The sequence below is a fragment of the Apium graveolens genome, chromosome 4 (assembly GCF_009905375.1).
Source record: "Apium graveolens cultivar Ventura chromosome 4, ASM990537v1, whole genome shotgun sequence".
In the NCBI taxonomy this organism is placed as follows: domain Eukaryota; kingdom Viridiplantae; phylum Streptophyta; class Magnoliopsida; order Apiales; family Apiaceae; genus Apium; species Apium graveolens.
The window spans coordinates 123,796,093-123,816,970 of NC_133650.1; the positions used below are offsets into that span (position 1 = coordinate 123,796,093).

At 37.5% G+C, this 20,878-nt stretch overlaps 2 non-coding genes across 2 annotated transcripts; both read left to right on the forward strand.

The window, feature by feature from the left end:
• Positions 1 to 5,365: 5,365 nt before the first annotated feature.
• LOC141722035 (small nucleolar RNA R71) lies at positions 5,366 to 5,472 on the forward strand. Its single transcript, XR_012575070.1, has one exon. It is a non-coding gene; the product is annotated as a small nucleolar RNA R71 (small nucleolar RNA).
• A 12,774-nt stretch (positions 5,473 to 18,246) lies between these two features.
• LOC141722658 (small nucleolar RNA R71) lies at positions 18,247 to 18,351 on the forward strand. The gene has a single exon (XR_012575665.1). It is a non-coding gene; the product is annotated as a small nucleolar RNA R71 (small nucleolar RNA).
• The last annotated feature ends 2,527 nt before the right edge of the window (positions 18,352 to 20,878 follow it).

A 20,878-nucleotide genomic window follows, 5' to 3' on the forward strand; every position in this document is an offset into this window, starting at 1 on the left:
TTACACAATTTTGGTTTTGTGAAAACCCTAGCCTTTATCTTCTTCCTCTCTCTCTCTCCCCCCCAAAAACTCCATTTTTATAAAAGCTCAGTTTTATACAGAGGTTCATCGAAGAGGATTGTTCTTGGTGGATACCGGTAGAGTACTTCACACACTGAGGAACAACTGCTAGCACTCCATTTTTATAAAGCTTCGATTCACAAGGTATGGTTACGATTCCTCAGTTTTTCCTTTTTATACGTTTTTCTATATGTGCGGTATGTGGTTTTTACGGAATAAATGTAATATCTCGCTTCCGCTCATCCGTAAATTCATTCATTAGCTATGCACATAAGATGAATAGGCACAACCAATACTGGGATATCATACAATCACCATACACCAAGATATCAAAACAATTAATTATTGAAATCCATAAGTAAATCCGCTAGAACCCCATGACAACGATTAGCTCATAATCGAACTCATCGTCACCATGGGTTCCAATGAAAGCATGGTATAAAACAAGGTCTTAATAAACTAAATAATAATTAAAGTATGAATAAACGAGATCTAGGTTCAACAAGAACGAAAACGAGCATCCAAGGTTACAACTAATTCAAAGAATCACAAGTTAAAAACAAGATCTTCTTTTTCGGAGTTGTTCTGTGCTTCTAGGTCTTCTTTTTGGTATCCCAATCTTCCCGGATGATGAAAACCCTTTTTTTAAGTATATATATGCCCCTAGTGGACCTGGACCCTTAAAATCATCAAATTCCACTCAAAAAGGCTTTTTCAGCGAAATTAGCCACCGGCCGCGCCTTGGGCGGCCGCTCAGCTCTCTGGGCGGGCGCTCAGCTCTCCTGTGAAAGAGATATGTCCTAAATCCAATCATGTATGAGGATTTAGGAATAACTTTTATGTAATCTGTTTTGATTTCATTGATATTAATAAAAGACTTGTTTTGTTTTTATTGCGGGCTCTATCTATTTAAATGTTTAAATAAGATATACCACAGTTTAGAGTAAAGCTTTTTATGGATTGTGATGAGATCATAATAATGAGACCTAAAAGATGATAACTCTAAACTTAAATAGTTCCTGGTCGTAGGATTACTAACTGGTAATTAATAATCCGCAAAGATCGGTACATACTATGCTTGCTTTATTATGAAGGATGTCTGTTCTCATAGACATTTGTGTGGTGACACTATAGCTAGTATGTAGGTGCTTATGATAGGGATAAATAAATCTCGATTATATAATTAAATATTACAGTTTGGGCTGCAAGGCCCAATAAGAAGATGTATGATATTCAGACCAGAAAGGTTAACATGTTGATCAGGCCTGATAGACCAGATCAGGCCAGATGGAACAAAGAAGGCCCAAAAACCCTGTATATTATTAATTAATTTCGTAATTAATTAATAAGGGAAAAATCAGCTATTGAGAAGAGTCCCGATAAGGATATAAATCCTTGCAGATTAGCCTCAAGGGGACCTAAAAGGATAAGGAATCAGTTTCCTACTATCTAGGACTCCAAAGTCCATTCTAATTATGAGACTTGCCCACCAAGTCTCCTATACCAAGTCCAATTTAAAGACCCCCCCCATCTATATAAGGGGCCTCACCCCACAATTCAGAACAACATTTTTTGGCTTGATTCTCTAATTCACAGAGATACGTAGGCATCTCGTAAAGGCAGAGTTAAGCTACGAAACACGAGAGCAGCCAAATCGAGCCTTGAAGCTCACGTTCCTTAGTACTAAATACAACAATCATATATATTAATTTTTAATCCATAACATTTGGCGCCGTCTGTGGGAAAGCACAACAACAACCATGGCGAGAACACGGAGAATAATTAGAGCTCTGGAGGAAGGAACACCATCAGGGACAACCCAGGTGATTTCGTCAACCGTGGAGATTCCTCCCCACTCAACTTATGCATCTACTCAAGCGGAAGCCCAGATAGGGGCTACTCAACCTCAGCCACAAGGGACGACTCCCCCAACTATTCAAGGAAGTGGACATGCTGGGCGAAGTGAAGCACGAGGGCAATCGCCCCCTATATACGAGGTTTGGCTCCTATCCCCGAGGATCGGGAATTTTCTGGTCCTTACACTGAGAGAGACTCCGAATCTTCGGATGATGAAGTGGCCCCAAGAAGGAGGTGTCCTGGTAAAGAGCCGATGGCCGATGGAAGACAATGCCCTCAAAGCACCCAAAAAGCGAATCCCCAAGAAGTGCAGGAAAGGATAAGGGCTCATGAGGCTGAGATCCAAAGGCTGAGGCGCGACTTGGAGGCGCACCAGACCACTAGACCCCAGATACCCCCTAGGGGGAGAAATCCTCCTACTGTCATAGACTTGGATGGTCCGGTACGGAGAAGGGCTGTTATCCCAAGGACTGATCCGAGCAATCTTCTTCCCTTTTTGCATTAGCCACCATTTTGGCTTTCCCTGGATGATAAAGAATCTCATAATTGTAATCCTTGATTAGCTCTAACCACCTCCTCTGGTGCATGTTGAGCTCTTTCTGCGTGAAAATGCACTAGAGCACTTATGGCTTGTGTAAATCTCGCACTTCTCTCCATACAAGTAGTGCCTCCAATCTTTAGGGCAAAACTATTGCCTTCAATCTCTATCATGGGCTAATCGTGATCATGGGGTCGTAACGAATTTACTATGGAATTCTTTAGTTAGTTGTTTAATACCTTAGTGTGTGATGATTGTATGATATCTAGTATTGGTTGTGCTTATTCGTCTTATGTGCGTCACGAACATATAAGATAGGTTGTTAATCTCTTCTGAAGCGACAGTGGACCTTGAGATTTAGAACTTGCCATGCTAGCATAGGTTCATGTATGAGTATGCATGATTAGTGGGTAACTCTAACCATTTTATTCGCCCTATGTAATCAAAAGGAATAACTTGTGCTTAAATCGTTATGTTGTCAATTTCTGTAGACATATAGGGACTCAACATAATTGATGCCTATTCGACTTCTATCTTAATTATGTATGTTTGGTAGAATGGTATTAGTACAATGAAAGTTGGCTTTTATCAGTTTCGTGTTGTTCGATTAATATCATCATTGTTGCATGCTAAGGGTAATAACAATGACTATTGAAGGAAGTAGTAATGAAGTTGTGATCTCATGTGTGTTTTAATATTGTTAATTTAACTTTTAATTAAGTGCTTAATTCTCGTAGTTAATTGTAGTTAATAATTAGTTAATCAATTCTAAGTGTTATTGTTTTAACATTGAGAAGTAATCATACATTGGTGAGTGAGTGTAATTGAACATAATTAGTTTGAGTCTCTGTGGGAATGAACCAGAAAGTATTCGATATTACTTGCGAATGCGTATACTTGCGTGTATTATTAGCACGTATTTTCGCCCTAACACATGGCCTCCATACGCCTAATTACTCGCCTGTACTGCTCATCACCAACACCAGTCCTATCAACTACCTGCTGCACATGAGAAGAACCCTCTGTAGGCACTGGAGGATCCGTTCGGCTACCCTCTACATCATCAAAGATATATCCCAACCCCTCTTCAGGGGGTGCACCTAAGAATGAATAACTCCAGTGATCGGGCTTTCGGTTGAGCTCAAGTGTGGGAGCATCTTTAATAGACGGCTCGAGACGCTCCTAAGAAATTTTCAGCTCTGCTAACGCAAGAGAATCGAAGGGCATATCCAACTTCCTCTTCCATGGAGGTGCTTTCAAAACCTGCAGTTGCTCTACTTTAAAGCACTCTTCTTTAGCTGTGGGTAACTTTATTTCCTTGAACATATTAAAAGTGACCTTTTGATCGTAAACCTTCATCGAAAGCTCTCCTTTTTGCACATCGATCATAGTTCGGCCTATAGCCAAGAATGGTCTTCCCAAGATGATGGGAATCTTCTTATCTTCCTCGAAATCAAGAATTACAAAGCCAGCAGGGAAGAAGAGTTTATCCACCTTGACCAAGACATCCTCCACTATACCTCGTGGATAAGCGATGGAACGGTCAGCTAGTTGCAATGGCATGTATGTTGGTTTCGGATCAGGCAGACCAAGCTTCTTGAAGATAGACAAGGGCATCAGATTGATGCTAGCTCCTAAATCACATAAACACTTGTCGAATGATAAGTTTCCGATAGTGCAAGGAATAGTGAAGCTTCCAGGATCTTTAAGCTTCGGAGGCAACTTTTGTTACAGCACAGCTCTGCATTCCTCCGTTAGAGCAACGGTCTCTAAGTCATCGAGCTTCACTTTCCGAGAGAGAATACCTTTCATAAACCTCGCATAGCTAGGCATCTGTTCAAGAGCTTCAGTGAAAGGTATGTTGATATGAAGTTTCTTGAACACCTACAAAAATTTCTCAAACTTCTTATCCAGCTTTTTCTTCTGCAGCCTCTTAGGAAAAGGAGGTGGAGGATGGATCTGTTTCTCCCCTGTATTATCCTCAAGAGGAGTGTGTTCCACAATAGTCTCCCTTGGTTTCACCTCTACTTCCTTCTACACTTCTTCTTCAGCCACAACTTCAGATTCTAGAACTTGAGACTTGTCAGGCTCTTCGACTTGCTGAATTTTGGGACTTGCGACATTTCCAGACCTTAAGGTGATGGCGTTCACCTGTTCTTCAACTTCCCTCTTGCCTGGATTGGGTTCTGTATCACTAGGAAGCGTTCCTGGTGGTCGATTCAATAAGGCATTAGCAATTTGTCCTATTTGGTTCTCCAGAGTCTTGATAGAAATAGCCTGGCTTTGGCATATAAGAGCCTGGTTTCTGCACATAAGCCGCAACTCCTCTAATTCGATTTTTCATTCGAAGATAGACATGCACCATGAGTTTGTTGTTTTGGTGTAATTTGTTGCTGAAAACCAGGAGGGTTGAACAGCTTATTTCCAAACTGCTGGAACGGCTGTTGCATCGTATTCTGATTGTTGCTCCAGCTGAAATTAGGATGATTCCAGTTGTCAGGATGATAAGTGTCTGGAACTGGTTGCTGCGATCTTTGAAAGTTGCTCACAAACTGGGCTGAGTCAATAGATATAGCACATTGCTCCGTCACATGCGGATCTGCACATAGCTCACAAACACTAATTATCTGCTTAACACCATAGTTAGCCAGAGAATCGATCTTCATAGACAACGCCTTTAGTTGAGCAGTGATAACCGTAGCTGTATCCACTTCAAGAACTCCTGCTACCTTGCCCTGTGGACATCTCTGGGTTGAATACTGATATTCATTAGCAGCCATCAGTTCAATAAGATCATAAGCTTCCTTATAGGTCTTTGCCCATAATGCTCCTCCTGCTGCTGCATCGAGCATGGGTTTGGACTGTGCTCCCAACCCATTGTAAAAACAAGTGATGATCATCCAATCAGGCATTCCATGATGAGGACACTTCCTAAGCATCTCCTTTTCGTGCTCCCAAGCTTCATAGAAAGATTCTCCTGATTGCTGCGCAAACTGAGTAAGAGCATTCCTGATTACAGCTGTCTTCGCCATAAGGAAGAATTTAGTAAGAAACTTCTGAGCAAGATCTTCCCAATTAGTAATCAAACCAGCTGGTAGAGAGTGTAACCAGCTCTTAGCCTTTTCCCTCAGAGAGAATGGGAACAGTCTCAGCTTCATAGCATCTTCAGGAAACACCGTTGAACTTGAAGGTGTCGCAGATCTCAGTGAAATCCCTAATGTGCTTATTGGGATCTTCCATTGAAGAACCCCAAAACTGGATTGAATTCCTCACCCATTGAATTATGTCAGACTTGATCTCAAAGGTATTAGCTGTGATAGCTGGCCGGATAATGCTAGATTGAATGTCATTGATCTTGGGTTGAGAAAACTCTATCAAGGCTCTCGTTCGTGCTGCTGGATCTCCCATTGTAATGAGTACCTGAAACACAAACAAATAAACCGTGAAAGAAAAAGAATCCGAGTTAGTGAACTTTAACGACCACTGATGACAAGCACATAAACTAAAAATTGACACCGAGTCCCCGGCAGCGGCGCCAAAAACTTGTTAGGGCGAAAACACGCGCTAATATTCATGCAAGTATACGCGTTCGCAAGTAGTATAAGATATAAATCAGATTCGTTCCCACAGAGACTGGTTTAGGTTAAGTTCAATTTATGCACCTATGCAACAATGTATGGTTATCGCTCAATGCTAAGATAAATAACAAATTAGGTTTTTATTAAACTAAGAGATTATACTAAATAACATTAACTAAGAGAATTGAGGTTGAATTACTACATATGACAAACATGGGTTCCTAACTTCATTACTACTTCATTCAATAGCCTTATTGTTCTTAACCTTAGCATGTGATGGTGATGACACTAATCAGATAACACGAAACTGATAAATGCCAACTTTCGTTGTACGAGTACCATTCTACCAGACATCCACAAAAGAGATAGAAGCTGAATAGGCACCAATTATATTGAGACCCTATATGTCTATAGAATTTGACAACATAACGGTTTAAGCATAAGTTATCTATCTTGATTACATAGGGCAAGTAAAATAGTTAGAGTTACCTACGAATCATGCATACACATACATGAACCTATGCTAGCATGGAAAGTTCTAAATCTCAAGATCTTCAATAGAGATTAACACGCTATCTTATATGTTAGCTACACACATAAGATGAATAGGCACAACCAATACTGGGATATCATACAATCACCATACACCAAGATATCAAAACAATTAATTATTGAAATCCATAAGTAAATCTGCTAGAACCCCATGACAACGATTATCCCATAATCGAACTTATCGTCACCATGGGTTCCATGAAATCATGGTATAAAACAAGGTCTTAATAAACTGAATAATAATTAAAGTATGAATAAACGAGATCTAGGTTCAACAAGAATGAAAACGAGCATCCAAAGTTACAACTAATTCAAAGAATCACAAGTTGAAAACAATATATTCTTTTTCGGAGTTGTTCTGTGCTTCTAGGTCTTCTCCTTGGTATCCCAATCTTCCCGGATGATGAAAACCTTTTTTTTAAGTATATATACGCCCCTAGTGGACCTGGACCCTTAAAATCGTCAAATTCCACTTAAAAGGCTTTTTCAGCGAAATCAGCGACCAGCCGCGCCTTGGGCGGGCGCTCAGCTCTCTGGGCGGGCGCTCAGCTCTCCGGGCGGCCGCTAAGCTCTCCTAAGCGGGCGTTCAGCTCCTGTCTGGAAAAATTTCTGATGAATCTTGTTTTGGCCATAACTTGAATTCTACTCGTCAGAATTAGGCGATTCAACTGCCCACGCGAAGCTATTGAGATTCTCTACAACCTGAAAATGGCCTTGGCTTCCAATTCTGATCACTTTATATCATATTTCCTTTAAAAGCTCATTTCTTCATATAACTGATACCTTAAATGCAATAACACAAAAACACATCAAAATACCAACAACTTGAGTCCAAAACACCAATTTAACTTGTAATAAAGCATTCCAAGTGGATATAAAATCCACTTATCACACCCCCAAACTTGAATCGATGCTTGTCCTCAAGCATAAGCAGACTCAAAACTACAAAACAATCCTAATACATGAATGCAACTACGTGAATGCAACTAAATGATAATGCAATCGATCCCCTCAGAATAACCATAACCAAATGAATAAGCCAATGCCTCTAAGAATGCCATAACTTGAAACAGAGTTCGAATAAATCCTACAAACCTGTTAGGTCCCAATGTGTTTGTAGAAGGGGGGGTTGAATACAAACAGTACCGAATAATCGAATTAAATGCGGAATAAAAAATGTGAAACAAAATTCAAGTTAAATAAAAATATTATTAAACTTGAAAGGTGTTACAACAACTGTATCGATTACAAGGAATTAATCTCAAATTAATTATCACAAATCTAGAATAAATTCGACATGAACTTTTTCTATTTTTGTAATAAAAAGATTCAAATGCTAAACGCAATTTGAGATTAAGTTCTAGGGATTTTGATCCGCTAGATTGTTACACAAGAACAAGATAAATAATTCTAGTGGTTTGGATTTAACTTTACAAACTAGAAATGTGATCTTGAATTAAGCAGATGAAAAATGGAATGTTTCAGAGGCGGCTGCTTTTGCTTTCTGTGTTCTTGTTTTGTGTTCTGTGTTGGATAATGTGAATGAATGCTTCTGCTTCTTTTAATCAATTCAGCTGAATAAAATGAACTGGAATGACAATCCCATAGCTGGTAGGACTTTCGGTGAGACTATCCTTTGAACTAGCAAGACAATCTCAACAGCTAGCAAGACTTTCGGTATGACAATCAAATGAACTAGCAAGACTATCAGAATGAACTAGCAAGACAATCCTCCTCCCAGTGTAACTTTCGGTGAGACTATTGAAAATGGCCTGGCATGACAATTGGTATGACAATCCTGATTGTCATGCTAGTTCATTTTCAATTGTCTTGCTGATTTAATGCAGATTTTAATCCAATTAAAATTCTGAAAAACCTTAATATTAATTCAGAATTAATTAATCAATTAATTCAATTAATCAATAAATTAATCTTTTCAGATATAATTTATTTTCTTAATTAAATTATATGACTCAATTAATTAATAGAGAATTAATACTAATCTTGAGCAGCAACCATTCTTCTGAAAATCTTCTGAAAATCACTGTCAATTATGAATCAATTCCACCACTTCAATGTTGACACTCGATGTACTGTCTGGTTCATGAGTGACTAACTTCTGTGACGTTTCTTCATGTATTGACTTTGACACTTTGATTTTCTTCAGATTAAATCCTTGTAATTAATGATACTCTGACGAGATCTCTGTCACTTGATTAAATCCACAATCTTGATTTATATCACTGAGGCATGATCAATTTCTTGAACTTCTTCCAGTGAATTAATTCCTCAAGTCTGTAGATGAACCTTGTTCCTGAATCCTTTGACAGATATTACTTTACGAGATCTCTTTGACGGTAGATCCACTATTTACTTATTACATTCTTATTTGAGTTGAGTTGAATCCTCGAATATACAAATAGGCTATGACATATGACTTACAATCTCCCCCTATTTGTTTGTTAGACAATAACACACAAATACCTAGAGGATAACTCAACTAACAAATAAGAAAAAGATATAAAAAGAAATGCAAAGTAAATAGTAGAAAAGTTCTGGACTAGATTTAACATTTTCCAGATTCCAAGTAGATGTTCCTCTAGACTGAACATATCTTCAAGTAGTTCCATCTTCATTTGTACAACCACATTTCCTGTTGAGAAGCCCATATCTCTCTTGCTTCTCCCCCTATGAGAATCAACTGATTAAAGAAGATCACCTTCGTTTACCACCTCTCCCGTACAATAGGATCCGCAGATAAAAACCAATGGTACTCCCCTTTTGAAAATAGCTTCTTCCCTTACTAGAAAATCACCTTGTGTTTACCACCTCTCCCGTACAATAGGATCCGTAGTTACAAACAACAATGTTGTGGTGTAGTGTACATATGTAGGATCTTTTTCTTCCTCCCTGCTATTTCTCCCCCTTAGTTGAGGAATCCTCCAAACTATTACTTAAGCTTTTATCTCCCCCTTAAAAAAGGAATGTATGCCGTCGTCTGAAGGAGTTCTCATATTTCACTTGGTTGGAAAAGAAATAACAAGTAGTTTCTCTTTCTTCCTCACTGTGAGTGTGTGATTCTGTTTAAGTGTACCTCACATGTGTTTCACTCTTCTCTCCACTCGTGTTTACACTCATTCTCACAAGTGTATCACTCTTCTCTCATAGCTCCATAATCCAGCTGTACCTGCAAGGAAAATCACCTTAGCCATCCTTAAGGAGGTCACAGGTGGTGCAATGGGAGTTCGCAAATCCCCATCCTTGTTAAACTCGTCAGATGAATCTGAGTCATAATCTACAAGTTGCTAAATTTCCCTTTTAGGGTTCCAGATTTGAATTCTGGGAAGGTAAACAATGATCCAACAAATTTAGCATAAAGATCAAAGTTCCCTTCTAATGTCTATGAAGACATTTCCTTGTGACTCATCAGGTAATATCTGAATCATTGTCAACAAGTTGCCGATCTGCACCTATGTCAGATCCACTATCCGCAGATGCATCCAGGGGATTTAAGCCTGGGGAGGTAGACACTGACCACTGACATATGGCTTTTGGATCAGTATCCTCTCCTAACACCTGTAAAGGCAATTGGTCCATTAACGAACCTTAAACAATCGAATCTGACCTTAAAATGGTCGAAACTCTTGTTTCCGTCAACTCATCCTTTGTGTGTGTAACCTCTCCTTGTGCATCAAGAATTGTTTATGTTTGAAGTGGTGACACTACATCGGATGCCTTGGCTGACAGGAAAAATTCAATAGACGCACCCTGTTGAGAGAATGAATCTAGTAACTGTTTTTGTGCTTTTTCAGCCATTACATCTTTTTGAGAAGATGTATAGGGGCTAGCAGTTGTCTCGGTTTAAATACTACTCATCTATGTAGGAGACAGAGCTACTGGGTTGACTACAGAACCTTCCTTATGTGGTGCACTAAGGCACTATCTCCCTCACACTCATTCATACTACATTTAGTGGTAAGAGAGTGTTGGTTGGTTCTGTTTCTGTGTTTGTCTTTACAATCTGGATAGATGTTGTGGGTTTTCAACCTCATGACTGTCAACGAAAGAAAGTCATTGGAGACTGAACCTGTAACACAGAATATATGGCACTATAGAGATAAAATGTATTTAAGATGTATAATGAATGAAAATTATACATTTAATCTTTTGAGATTAATGATGTACAATAGTGATTTCAAAGGATTTTACATGAAATAAGAAATCACTAATGTAGAAAGAAGTTTGATTTTGTTTTTTTTAATATGAATGAGTTTTAGATAAAACATTGATCACTTAGGGTAAAGTCTAAGTAATTCTCATTCATGTCAAAAGCTTATAAATGTCTGCAACATAATGTTAACAACATATCATTGACCGATACTTGTCAAGTACTTTAGATACTAATTGTTATGTTGCATAAAATTTAAAATAAAATAAAAATAAAATAAAAAAAATAATACAATACAAATAATAATAATAAAAACAAATATCAATGAATTAAATACCAATTATCTATCAACAAGATATCAACATACAATTTCATATATCATATAATATTTATAATTACAGAAAATACAAATAAAAACTTATATAAATATAGCAAAACTATAGAAACTATTTACAAGTTCAATGATAGCATTACCAGCTTGCAAACAGCCATATCCCTTAGATAAATCTTTGCTGTTATCTCCAAAGGTAACCATGGGGCCAACTTTCTCAACCACATTTGATAGCAGGGCTCTATCTCCGGTCATATGTCTTGATGATCCACTGTCAAGAATCCACACTACCGGTTATACCTGTTTAATGCCCTGCACTACAAATGGATTAGACCTTCTTCGGAACCCAAACTTGGTTGGGCCCGGCATACTTGTAGAATTGTCCTTTTTTAGGCAAAACATCATTTTTAACTTTAATGGTCTCAACTTTCTCAATGACTGAACATTTGACCTTGTAAATAGCTTTAACAAATTTCTGTTTAAGCTTAGGCACAAATGTCTCCTTTCTAGCCTTAGAAGGACTAGCAGTCTTAGACCTATCATGCTTCTTGTTATTCACATGCTGACGAGGAGTAGTCTTATCATTAGAAACATGCTTACCATTAAAATAAGCATACATCATATTAAAAACACAAGACATACAATTAGAAATATCACATGCTTTATGAGAGATATTAATAGCAGGCAATTTATGCATGGTAGATATGGCATTTTTGTTATCCAACTCATGTGTATCTGAGTTAGTCTCAGTTGCTTTCATAACTTTGACTGGAACTTTCGACACACTCGACTTGGAAACAACCTTCTCATTAGCAAGATCTTCAGCACGTATTTCTTCTTGAATAACAGAAGAGGTCGCATCAAATGGTTCAGCAATTGATGGTTTATAGAGGGGTTCATCAACACCCTTAAGCACATGTGGTACTTCCCTCCCTTTAGCACAGACACGAGGAGGGGAGTTTATGCCTAATTCTCCAATAGCAACATTGTAATCATAACCTATTCCAGATGTTTGATTAACAGATTGCTTACTGTAGAACTCTTTAGCCTTCGAACAAGAATTGAAGTAGGCTCTAACCTTAGTCTCAAGACCGGTGATCTTGTCTTTGAGAATAGTTTCGAGTTTTCTATAACAGTCAACTCTATTCTCTAGAAAAGATACTTGTTCTTTTAATTTGTCTTGATTAATGTGCACAAGTCTTAATTCATTGACCTCTTTCTCAAGGTCTGTGATATGTAAACTTAACAGTTCATTATCACGACGTGCACAATCTAAGTTACCTCTTAGATGATAAACCATTTCAGCATCAAAAAGTTTTACCTCTATTCTTGATGATGAAGCTTTCCCATCAATAGCCATAGAGCAAGATTTCCTTCATCTTCATCTTCACTGTCAGTATCATCCCAGCTTCTTCTCTTTTCCAGATAAGCCCTTTCAGAGTTCTTTCTTACTTGCTTTGGCTTCCTACATTCTGTGGCAAAGTGTCCCAACTCATTGCAGTTATAGCATCTAATGGTGCTCCGATCAACCATCCCTGTTTTATATCCACCACTGCTGGTGTTAGAGGATGAAGATCCACCTTTCTGGAATTTGTTGTAGTTGGACTTGTACTTAAGCTTGGGATTCCTCTTGAATCTGACATGGGAGAATCTCTTGACAATTTGGGCCATTGACTCATCTTCCAATTGCTCCAGCTCTTCAAAGGAATAAAAATCATCACTTGATTGATTTGTAGTAGGAGGATCATATTCTGCTACTAACATATTTTCCTCAGCCTTGGAACACTGTACCATTCTCTCCAATTATTGAGATTGCTGTTGTTGTTGACCTTCAGCTACAAATGCAGTAGATGTGCTGACCATTCTATCCTTCCCGTAGACTTCTTTCTGTTGAATCTGCTCCAACTCATAGGTTTTTAACACTCCATAGAGCCTGTCCAAAGAAATCTCACTCAGATCTCTAGCTTCTCTAATGGCAGTGATTTTATGTTCAAGATGAGTTGGCAGTGTTAAAAGGAACTTTTTATTGACCTCTCTGATTGAATAATATTTCCCATTTATGTTCAGGTTGTTGATCAACGCATTGTACCTCTCAAACACTTCAGTAATTCCTTCTCCTGGATTTGATTTAAAATATTCATACTCAGAGGTTAGGATCTCCAAATTGTTCTCCCTAACTTCCTCTGTGCCTTCATTAATCACCTCAATAGTTTCCCACATGTGTTTGGAATTTTTACAGTTCATCACATGTCTGTTCATCAGGGGATCAAGGGAATCAATTAATATTAATTGAAGGCTGGCATCCAAGGAGGCTTCTTCTTTTTCAGCAGGAGTAAAATCTTCAGGCTCTTTTGGATAGGTTCTAGCTTTGGTAATCACAACATCATCTACTATCACCTCTGGTTCAATAACCATCGGAGTTTTTATCCCCTTCTTTAACAAGTTTGAATATCTGGGATTTGCCACTTGTAAAAACAAGAGCATCTTCTTCTTCCACATAATATAATTCTCTTTATCAAATTGTGGAATTTTAACGGTTCCAACTTTTTGTGAAGTCATTATGAATTTTTGAATGAATAAAAATTCAAGGAGTTGAAAAATCACATAAGTCTAGGATCTTGATTTGTTCGTTAATCAGAAGGCTCTGATACCAATTGTTAGGTCCCAATGTGTTTGTAGAAGGGGGGTTGAATACAAACAGTACCGAATAATCGAATTAAATGCGGAATAAAAAATGTGAAACAAAATTCAAGTTAAATAAAAATATTATTAAACTTGAAAGGTGTTACAACAACTGTATCGATTACAAGGAATTAATCTCAAATTAATTATCACAAATCTAGAATAAATTCGACATGAACTTTTTCTATTTTTGTAATAAAAAGATTCAAATTCTAAACGTAATTTGAGATTAAGTTCTAGGGATTTTGATCCGCTAGATTGTTACACAAGAACAAGATAAATAATTCTAGTGGTTTGGATTTAACTTTACAAACTAGAAATGTGATCTTGAATTAAGCAGATGAAAAATGGAATGTTTCAGAGGCGGCTGCTTTTGCTTTCTGTGTTCTTGTTTTGTGTTCTGTGTTGGATAATGTGAATGAATGCTTCTGCTTCTTTTAATCAATTCAGCCGAATGAAATGAACTGGAATGACAATCCCATAGCTGGTAGGACTTTCGGTGAGACTATCCTTTGAACTAGCAAGACAATCTCAACAGCTAGCAAGACTTTCGGTATGACAATCAAATGAACTAGCAAGACTATCAGAATGAACTAGCAAATCAATCCTCCTCCCAGTGTAACTTTCGGTGAGACTATTGAAAATAGCCTGGCATGACAATCGGTATGACAATCCTGATTGTCATGCTAGTTCATTTTCAATTGTCTTGCTGATTTAATGCAGATTTTAATCCAATTAAAATTCTGAAAAACCTTAATATTAATTCAGAATTAATTAATCAATTAATTCAATTAATCAATAAATTAATCTTTGCAGATATAATTTATTTTCTTAATTAAATTATATGACTTAATTAATTAATAGAGAATTAATACTAATCTTGAGCAGCAACCATTCTTCTGAAAATCTTCTGAAAATCACTGTCAATTATGAATCAATTCCACCACTTCAATGTTGACACTCGATGTACTGTGTGGTTCATGAGTCACTAACTTCCGTGACGTTTCTTCATGTATTGACTTTGACACTTTGATTTTCTTCAGATTAAATCCTTGTAATTAATGATACTCTGACGAGATCTCTGTCACTTGATTAAATCCACAATCTTGATTTATATCACTGAAGCATGATCAATTTCTTGAACTTCTTCCAGTGAATTAATTCCTCAAGTCTGTAGATGAACCTTGTTCCTGAATCCTTTGACAGATATTACTTTGCGAGATCTCTTTGACGGTAGATCCACTATTTACTTATTACATTCTTATTTGAGTTGAGTTGAATCCTCGAATATACAAATAGGCTATGACATATGACTTACAAAACCAACCCACAAACCAGAAACGTGCGTGTGTGGATGCTTAACAGATATACTCTCGATACTAGATCAATAACCATAACTTATCTATTATCGAAATAATCAAAAGTTTATAAATAGAATAGACAATAAACGCATTATGACTCACAACACCTCTTTTCTACTAGAGTTATACAAGGATTCACACTATTATTGAACACATAGCAAAGATGTTTATTTGACCGTGCAATGAATGAGGTCCCAAAAGACTTATGCATTAATACCCATATAGCGAGCGTTAGGTTAGCGGATCCCAGACTATAAAAGCCTTAGGTCACTAGGCAGAAGTCCCCTAGAAATTAATAACTCGAGTATTGAAGAGCTCACTCTTGATTAATTATGCATAAACACAAACTTTTTTCTTTTCTTTTTTTCTCTTTTTTTTCTTTTTTTTTCAACAATTTCTGAATGAGTGTGTTTCGCTCCATCTCATTCAACCCTAGACTACTCATAAAAATATGAGCCGGCTACTAGCCATTTGACGCCTAGCCTTACAACAACTAGCAATGAAATCCAAGTTTTTCTCCAGATAAAAAAATCAGTGTTTTTACGTCATTACGAGAATATCACAAATTCTAAATATAACCAAGTTATTAAATCTCAACAACAAACAAGTATGATCATGATCTAGATCAAAAGCAACCCTATAAGACTTTTGGAAAATATTTGTTTCTGACATGCAAATCAATTCATGAGGACTTAAACATCCCTCTATTCGTCATCACCACACTCAAATCAACATCAACTTATCAAATATCATAGTTCATCTTAAGGGATCATGCTAAATATGCATGCAAATGCAACTATATGAAATCACATAAAAATAAAAAAAATATGTCCTAAATGAATAATCATGCAAAAATATGAATGAAGTACAACTAAACATGCAATATGAATCTATATCAATCTATATGGACACACACTACTAATCCTTACATTATCATCCCCAAACTTAAAATTTTCAATGTCCTTATTGAAGGTAATAATAAGGATTTCAGGCATACCTAGTCGTCGGAAAGATCACCCTCTTCGGGTGGAGGATCAGGTGGCCAATCAAGCTCGCCACCAGTGTCTCGGACTACAGTACCGAAAGTGTATGTCAAATCTTCATCAAAATGATGGTGAATGTTGTGCATGGCCTCCATACGCCTAGTCACTCGCCTGTACTGCATCACCAAGATTAAACCTATCAACTATCTGTGGCGCATGAGAAGAACCCTCTGTAGGCACTGGAAGATCCTCCAGAAACTCTCTACATCATCCAAAATATATCCCAACCCCTTATCATGGGGTGCACCTAAGAATGAATAACTCAAGTGATCTGGCTTTCGGTTGAGCTCAAGTATGGGAGCTTCTTGAATAAATGGTTCAAAACGCTCCTGAGAAATTTTCAGCTCTGCTAACCCAAGAGAATCGAATGGCATATCCAACTTCCTCTTCAAGGGAGGTGCATTCAAACCCTGCAGTTGCTCTATTTTAAAGCACTTCTCTTTAGCTGTGGGTAACTTTATTTCCTTGAACACATTAAAAGTGACCTTTTGATCGTAAACCTTCATCGAAAGCTTTCATTTTTGCACATCGATCATAGTTTGGCCTGTAGCCAAGAATGGTCTTTCAAAGATGATGGGAATCTTCTTAACTTCCTTGAAATCAAGAATTACAAATTCAGCAGAGAAGAAGAGTTTATCCACCTTAACCAAGACATCCTCCACTATACCTCGTCAATAAGCGATGGAACGGTCAGCTAGTTGCAATGACATGTATGTTGGTTTCGGATCAGGCAGACCAAGTTTCTTGAAGATAGATAAGGGCATCAGATTGATGCTAGCTCCTAAATCACATAAACACTTGTCGAACGACAAGTTTCCAATGGTGCAAGGAATAGTGAAGCTTCTAGGATCTTTAAGCTTCGGAGGCAACTTCTGTTGCAGCACAGCACTGCATTCCTCCGTGAGAGCAATGGTCTCTAAGTCATTGAGCTTCACTTTCCGAGAGAGAATACCTTTCATGAACCTCACATAGCTAGGCATCTGTTCAAGAGCTTCAGTGAAAGGTATGTTGATATGAAGTTTCTTGAACACCTCCAAAAACTTCTCAAACTGCTTATCTAGATTTTTCTTCTACAACCTCTTAGGAAAAGGAGGTGGAGGATAGATCTGTTTCTCCCCTGTATTACCCTCAGGAGGAGTGTGTTCTATAGTAGTCTTCCTTGGTTCCACCTCTGCTTCATTCTGCACTTCTTCTTCAGCCACAACTGCATTTTCTGAAACTTGAGATTTTTTAGGCTCTTCTTCTTGCTGAATTTGGGGGCTTGCGACCTTTCCAGACCTTAAGGCGATGGTGTTCACCTGTTCTTCAACTTCCCTCTTGCCTGGATTTGCTTTTGTATCACTAGGAAGCGTTCCCGGTGGTCGATTCAATAAGGCATTAGCAATTTTCCCTATTTGGTTCTCCAGAGTCTTGATAGAAATAGTCTGGCCTTGGCATATAAGACCCTGGTTTTTGCACATAAGCCGCAACACCTCCAATTCAGATTTTTTATTCGAAGATAGACCTGCATCATGATTTTGTTATTGAATTTGGAGTTGTTGTTTTGGTGCAATTTGTTTCTGAAAACCTGGAGGGTTGAATAGCTTATATCCAAACTGCTGGAATGGCTGTTGCATCGCATTCCGATTGTTGCTCCAGCTGAAGTTAGGATGATTCCAGTTGTCAGGATGATAAGTGTCTGTAACTGGTTGCTGCGATCTCTGAAAGTTGCTCACAAACTGAGCTGATTCACTAGATATAACGCATTGCTCTGTCACATGCGGACTTGCACACAGCTCACAAACACTAATTATCTGCCTAACACCATAGTTAGCTAGAGAATCGATCTTCATAGACAACGCCTTTAGTTGAGCATTGATAGTCGTAGCTGTATCCACTTCAAGAACTCCTGCTACCTTGCTCTGTGGCAATCTCTGGGCTGGATATTGATATTCATTAGCAGCCATCAGTTCAATTAGATCATAAGCTTCCTCATAGCTCTTTGCCCATAATGTTCCGCATGCCGCTGCATCGAGCATGGGTCTGGACTGTGCTCCCAAACCATTGTAAAAATAATTGATGATCATCCAATCAGGCATTCTATAATGAGGACACTTCCTAAGCATCTCCTTGTAGCGCTCCCAAGCTTTATATAAAGATTTTCCTGATTGCCGCACAAATTGAGTAAGAGCATTCCTGATTGCAGCTGTCTTCGCCATAGGGAAGAATTTAGTAAGAAACTTCTGAGCAAGATCTTCCCAAGTAGTAATCAAACCAGCTGGTAGAGAGTCTAACCAGCTCTTAGCCTTGTCCCTCAGAGAGAATGGGAACAGTCTCAGCTTCACAGCATCTTCAGAAACACCATTGAACCTGAAGGTGTCGCAGATCTCTACGAAATCCCTAATGTACGTATTGGGATCTTCCATTGGAGAGCCCCCAAACTGGACCGAAGTCTGTACCCATTGAATTATACCAGGCTTGATCTCAAAGGTATTAGCTGTGATAGCTGGCCTGACAATGCTAGATTGAATGTATTGATCTTGGGTTGAGAGAAATCTAGCAAGGCTTTCGTTCGTGGTGCTGGATCTCCTATTGTAATGAGTACCTGAAACACAAACAAATAAACCGTGAAAGTAAAAGAATCTGAGTCAGTGAACTTTAACGACCACTGATGACAAGCACATAAACTAAAAATTAACACCGAGTCACCGGCAGCGGCGCCAAAAACTTGTTAGGGCGAAAACACGCGCTAAAATTCATGTAAGTATACACGTTCGCAAGTAGATAAGATATAAATCAGATTCATTGCCACATAGATTGGTTTAGGTTAAGTTCAATTTATGCACCTATGCAACAATGTATGGTTATCACTCAATGCTAAGACAAATAATAAATTGGGTTTTTATTAAACTAAGAGATTATACTAAATAACATTAATTAAGAGAATTGAGGTTGAATTATTATATATGACAAACATGGGATTCTACCTTCATTAAATACTTCATTCAAAGTCATTGTTCTTAACCTTAGCATGTGATGGTGATGACACCAATCAGATAACACAAAACTGATAAACGCCAACTTTCGTTGCACGAGTACCATTCTACCAGACATCCACAAAAGAGATAGAAGCTGAATAGGCACCACTTATATTGAGACCCTATATGTCTATAGAATTTGACAACATAACGGTTTAAGCACAAGTTATCTATAATGATTACATAGGGCAAGTAAAACGGTTAGAGTTACCTACGAATCATGCATACACATACATGAACCTATGCTAGTATGGCAAGTTCTAAACCTTTATATTCACTGTCGCTTCAATAGAGATTAACACGCTATCTTATATGTTAGCTGAAAGTGTTTGTCCTAAATCTAATCATGTATGATGAGTTAGGAAGAACTTTCTTGTATTCCTATTTGATTTCATTTGAATTAATAAAAGACTTGTTATGTTTTTATTATGGGCTTTATCTATTTAAAGTGTTTTAAATAAGATGCTCCATAGTTTAGAGTAAAGCTTCTAGAATTATAATGAGATTATAATAGTGAGATCTAGAAGATGACAACTCTAGACTTAAACAGTTCATGATCATAGGATAACTAATCGGATGTTAGTGGATCCGCAAAGATTGGTAAATACTATGCTTGCTCCCTTCGGGAGGATATATGTTCTCATAGGAATTTGTGTGGTGACACTATAGCTAGTATGTAGGTGCTTATTAGGGAATAAGTTCACTGAACATGACTCGATAAGTTGAACAACTAATGGAGATTACTCACGTGTAAATAGTGGTTCACTGAGTGATAGTTGTACAAGTGTCCTTAGACTTGAGATCGTTAAATTTATCTTGTATATAATGAACTGTGCTTTGGTTTAGTCCTTTGTCTCAAGGACATCTATTAGGTCTATTCTGGACATAGGAATTTGTGTACAGAGATAATTAACGTCAATAGAGGATCTACCCCTTCCAATATCGGAAGAGAATATCCTATGTTATTCTTAGTATGCTAGTTCTGGAATCTCTGGCCAGAGTTTATGAAATTAGAAAGGAGTTTCTAATTTGCATTAATATGAACTTTGCATTATGAATAAGAAATCTTATGATTAAATTTGATAGGCCTGACACAAGATCCACGCCTTGTATTTAATCGGGATATTATAAGGGTAGAAGGAATTCATTGTACGGTAACTAGTCACTGACAGGTTCTTGGTATTCTAAGCAGTGAATTCATATTATCCAGATAGTCGCGATATGTTGAGAAGCATCACTCACGATGTAGAATAAATATAATTAATCAGATAATTATATTTAGTGAATTTTAGTATTCATATAAATAATTAATAAAAGTTTATTATTATTTATTTCTACTACCGGAATAATATTGAACCAACAGGGTCACACCATAAAAGAATATTTTTCTTTGATGAAATAATGAGAGGGAGAATTATTTTCTAAATAGTTTAGAAAAAGAAATAATGATTAAAATAGTTTTAATTATTATTAAAGCATTTTATAAAGATGAAATGTGGGGGTTAATATATATATATATATATATAAAGATATATTTTATAACCCTAGGAGAGCCCTATAAATAGAATGAGATGGATCATTCTATTTACACAATTTTGGTTTTGTGAAAACCCTAGCCTCCATCTTCTTCCTCTCTCTCTCTCTCCCAAAAACTCTATTTTTTTATAAAAGCTCGGTTTTATAAAAAGGTT